The sequence below is a fragment of the Manis pentadactyla genome, chromosome 17, assembly GCF_030020395.1.
Source record: "Manis pentadactyla isolate mManPen7 chromosome 17, mManPen7.hap1, whole genome shotgun sequence".
NCBI lineage: Eukaryota > Metazoa > Chordata > Mammalia > Pholidota > Manidae > Manis > Manis pentadactyla.
The window spans coordinates 47,415,332-47,421,331 of NC_080035.1; positions in this window are offsets into that span (position 1 = coordinate 47,415,332).

A 6,000-nucleotide genomic window follows, 5' to 3' on the forward strand; every position below is an offset into this window, starting at 1 on the left:
TCTTGTAGTTGAAATCACACTTTGTTTATGGCTTCAGTGGGCAAAGATGCAGGTGACTAAAGGAAAGATGACTTCAAAGAAAGAAGCTGACTGACTTCCACCAAAAAGACCGAATTTTGTACTTGATTATTAAGACACTCTTTGGAGAGGTTTCTCTTTTATTTGAGAAACAGGTGGGGCATACATAGCTTCACCATTAATGTCACTTAAAGGAGGCCTGGATACATACGTGTCTCGTAGCCACCATGTCACTACTTTTCCAGTTGTGACTCATAACTACCTTAGTCTTAGCCCATAAATCATTATATATGTATGTCTGCCCATATTTTCTAGGAAAAATTATGTTCAGCTCATTGGGGAAGACATGGTCTGGTTTTGGCAACTGGATGTGCTTGGGTCCCATGCAAACTCTCATCGGTGCTTCAAAAGGCTTGACGTGTGTCCTTCCTGAGTTGCTAATTTTCCCTTCTGAAGTTTCACCTCCTTGGCTCCCACATCTTTATTAGACTTACTTCTTATAATAAAACTCTTACCCACTAGGAGTTTCTCCTTCTGAATGAACTCTGACTAATCAAATGTTTAAAGCCTAATTTATTAGTATTTTGTGCTCATCTGTTTTTAAGGTAAGTGCTCTCAATGATGATAGGATACATTCTTGAATAATATGTAAGAATTATTTTAAGTATTCTTTCCAGTAAACACATTTCATATGCCATAGGGATATACAAAGAAAGGAATTTGGCATTGATATTGAAAAAAAAAATCACAAATGACTTCAGATATATTTTGGACTTAATATATATATATATATATATATATATATATATATATATATACGCACATATAAAAGACATACCTCGTGAGTCATCTGTTTTTTTATAACAATATATGTTACTAACTCCCAGGAAGAAGAAAAGTGATAAAAATGAAAATTTTACATATTAAAAATAAGCCCATATATTTTCATTGTACAATTTTTTGTTTACCTGCTTAGAGTACCTGACATCATTTGCAACATGGCATTGAGAATGAAAGGCTAGATTCTAAATTAATACAGACGGACATAAAAAGCCCCATCCTTGCGCTTCAGTTGAAACTTACTTTCACTAGTCTATAAAATCTCTACTGTTCACTCCCCTCTATGTTTAGTGATCTAAATCTTCACATAATAAAAATATTCAGTACTCTGTATTTACACAGTAGTGATTTCTTGTATATTTTCCAATGTTTATTAATGATGATATCATTGATAGGTTACTTTAATTTTTCTTTATTATTTTGTTTCAAGATGTGGGCATTGTCAGTTTTGTACCTAGTCCTTGTAAATTTGGATTTTTTTGTAATAACAGTACTAATACAATTATGATACTGTTTCAATCAACATATTTATTTACATATTTCTTCCAAATATATACAAAGCTTTTATGAAGTAACAATCATATTTCCTGTTTTTACAAGATGAAAAGCACTTTACTAGCCTGGCTGCATGTATGTTCCCCCTAAGATCCATGTCTCCATCCTGCTTCAGTCCTTGCTCTGACCTTTCAGTACGTCGAGTAGAATTTCAGCTTCCAGTACATGTAATTTTGTTCTGAAAGCTTTTTCCAGAACTAAAGAAAGATACTCTGTTGTAGCTTCTTGCAAGTCTGATGATAATTAGAGCCATCATCCACAGATTCTGGTCTGCTGGTGTATACATATGCCAACTCTTGCTCCTTGGAGAAATCCTTCTGAGTTTGGAGTTAAGGCCATTTTCCAGAAATTCACAGCAGGATTAAGCTTTTTGGGGCTCTCACTCTGGTAGCTACCATAGTGATGACTTCCGTCACCTACCAGTGTTCTATTCATGTCATTAATATGCGTCCCTGCAAATCAGTCTGAGAAACCCAAACTAAACCAGAACATGTATGCAGACACCCTGTTCTCTTCTGTTCCCAGGGACTTTGAATTTGCTAAACTGTACTCATGTTTCAAACATCAGCTCAAACACAAACTTACTAGCAAATTCTTTTCTAAGTCCAATTTATGTAAGTTCCAATATCATTTATTCTCATAAAATCCTATGTTTTTCCTGCATAAGAAGTTAAATGTACTTATACATTATGACTATCTGGACATCTGTCTGTTGCTTCAATTAGACTATAAATACTAGGAAGGCAAAAACTTTTTCTGTTTTCTCAGTATTTTATCCCCCTGTACCTAGCATGTACATGACTTAATAATTGTAGAGACTGATTAAAGCAATTAATTAAAAGTTAAATGAATAAAGATATCTATAGGTATGGGTGCAGAAATACATATGATGTGTTTGGCATTCCTTGGTTATCTGCTTTGTTGTAAGTTTTGTAATATAAGCTATAGCCAGGATTCTCTAATTTTTAATTGATGTGTGTGCAACATTGTAAATTTTTGCTTTTCCAATTAAATGAAGCATTTGTTAAAGAGTTATTTGTAAATAAGTTGAAGTATTGATATTGTAATAGTGAAACAAAATAGATAAATTATTTACTCATATAATCCTAATCATATTTAGGTTATCTATGATGGTGTGTATTTGAAATTTAGAAAATAATTCACTTGAAAAACTAATTTGTAATAATAGAAAAATATTTTTAAAAACATTAATCTGGAAATTTGTAACTATTAGTTTTTTTAGAAATGCACTTACTGAATTTATTAATAACACTTTAAATGAAAATTCTTTTTATGATTCTGATACTTGACATTTAGCTTAAAATAAGAACTAAAGGAGTTATATTCAAACACCTAATATGGGAATAAAACAGTGTAATCACAGTGTTGATATTTCAGAAAAAGCAAATCTGTATGATTGATTCTGTATGATTTTTCTGAAATTAGTCATTTTTTACTTATTTGCTGTACTTTTTGTCATATTTTACACCCATTACCCTATATAACAAGCCTACACTTGCTTTTTTTTTTGCATCTTTTACTTTTGGTAGAATCAGTCTCAAGAAATAGATATAACAAAACTCTTCCTAAAAAACTTGAAGGTAATTAAAGTAAAATGTGCAAAGAAGACCAACATACATACATATATATTTATAAACAGTCAGTTGAAAAGAGAATTTATAGTAGCAATAATGTCATTTTCCCCTTCTCTTGTCTGCCTGCTTATTTTCCTCCCTCCCCTCCTTTCTTTCACTCTCTCCACTGTCCTTTTTAAACTTACTTCCTAGGTGTATTCTTCCTCTGCCTCTAACTGTAAACTTAAAATGTCAATGACTATTCATCTCAGTCTTAACTTTAGAGTATCCTACAGTTACCTTAAATCTTATTCAAATTCTCCTAAAGTCAGAAACCAGAATGGCCAAAGCTATTACTTTTAATAACTCTAAACTGGGACTGTTTACTTATGTCTTTGGAGCTTTCCTGCTAGGTTTCTCTGAATCTCTCACAACAAAAGTAATGGTTCTTTTTGTCCAATGATCATTCCCAATTCACCATCCTTCAGCTTCTGTTTCTCTCTCAGTCTTCCTGCCCATTGGCAAAGTTTCTCATGACAGGAACTTACATATTTCTAGGCCTTGCTCTCTCTCTAATGACGTCTGTGCCCAGACTTCCATGGACAGCATTCATTCATTCCTTCTCTCACACAAGCTCTGGGTGTGTAAGGTGGTCCCAAAGTAGACTTCATTTTGCTTCCACGGCCTCTTTAGCATTCTTGGGTTGGAGACAGGGACCACCATGTTGTTTTCCCACTGGTAGGAAACTCATTTAACACTTCCCAGCTGGTCCAGTATAATCACCCATCACTCAACTGGAGATGAAGCTGATCAAGTCTTTCTCTCTTGCTTGATAGGGATGGAAGGAGAATCAAGGTTCACAACACAAGGATAAATTTCTCTAAAGATTTCTTGTCCAACATCTGTTTAACCATTTCATAATCTTAAAGTGAGTGAGAGGGTTAAAGATTCATTGAGCCTATTTTTAGTGACATTTTTTGAACATCCACATTTTTAGATGGATGACAGTTGAGCTTTAAATTTCATATATATTTTTACTTGGCAATTAGGTATAAATAAATATTAATATTATTTTACATATAACAGATATAATATGCTATCTTAATTATAATTTATTTTCTGACTTGCCTGGTTTTTCTCAAACATGAAATTAGCATATCATTTATAACCTAAAAAGTTTATTTGTTAAACATATTATTTCTGTAGTCATGTTGGAATTTTTTTTAGAATATCTAATAGAGAAAATGATATGGGAATTTCTATAGTTTAACATTTCAAATTTTATATATTAATGTAGACATTTGTTTAACTTCATTGTTATCTTTCTTTGCTTTTAATGAATTAATTTTCATTTAAAGTATTTGATATTTCATTACCTCATAATTGTCATGTCCTGCATAAGTAAAGAAAAAAACCTCTTCATATTTTTAATCTCTCATTGATGAAGGTGATATTTATTATGTAGCCTCCAATGAACACAAATATAAATAATTGGGGGAACTTAACCCATTTAAACTGGTATATAATAGTTCAGAAAGTACAGAATGCTGTAAGAAAACTGCCTTGTTCTTACTCTAACTGATTTTCATGGAACAAATCCTTGAACAGATTGCAGAGTATCAAGCATGAAAATTTAATCTCATGGCTTCATCAGACACAGTTCTTCTAAGGACCCCAATAATGATCTTATTCATGAGGTATTTCTTTAAAATCGGACTTTTACACCTATCTACTTGCTTTTCATTTCCTTTGACAATCCCACAGGAATCATAACAAATGTTTAATAAACAGCATCATCATCATGCTCCTTAAAATGGGCTGCACTTTATTTCCTCTTTCACTGAATGCATCACTAATTTTCTATTATACCTGCTAAAATTCAATACGTTAACACAAAACTTGATTCTATTTTTAATGTTTCTTGATACCTCTATTTACTATAGTAATATATACAATTTTTTTAAATCCCATGGTTCTTGTTTTCATATGCAAACTTGCCGTCCTTGTCCTCATATCTCTTACTTCAGAGTACCCTATATAAAATGTAAACCTGAACATCAGGCCCCTCTTTAAAAACCATTCAAAATAATCTTCTAATGGGATTTTCTCCCTCTAGTAATATCCACCTATAACCCATTACTTAGGTTGCAATTAAATATATATTTGTATTCTGCAAATCTGATATTATAATTTCCTTGCTTCTAATAAAATATTTTATTTTAATTGTAATTCTTCTGGGCTACTGAAATATCTGATAGAGATATTTTTTTCCTTGTAATACCACCACTTAATGATAGCAACATGTTGCAAAAGTTGTTCAAGAAATATTTGTTAAAGTAAATTGAACTAAACTACTTGATATAAAAAAAAAAATTGATGACTTTCGTCATTTTATTTATTAAGGCTACCATTGTTTATACGTAGATGACAGATTATGTTTTATGTCATTGTTAGTGATTAGAACCACAGTTCTTTATTTTGGCTTGCAGTCATGTTTAATGATATATGTACATTGATATTTTTACATTTAGAAAATTGAAATACTTTCTCTGGATATAGTTAACCACTCTAAGCCTCAGTAACCATCTTTTTTATAACCATTTGTAAATTTGTTCAGGCCAGATTCAGAAATCTAGAAGTACTCAGTCATTTCCATATAGATGATCTCTAGACTGCTATAGTCATATTGTTCCAAACTGATCTCGTCATCTTTCTACAGAAATCTTCTCCTACTGAGCTTTTAATTTATAAACTAGATTACTGAAACAACCTCTAACTGGATTTTCTTCCTTTAGTCATATCCTCCTAAAATTCATTATCCACATTACAACTTAATTGACTTTTGTATTTTAAATCTGATAATATAATTTCCTTGCTTACAATAAAACAGTCATTGGTCATCAGGTGCATATATAATAGTCTAATTTTTGGGACCTACATTATTTTGTAGAGTCAGACTTATTTATAGTCAAGTTCTAGGTCTTGCATTTATGTGATTTTGAAAAAAATGCAT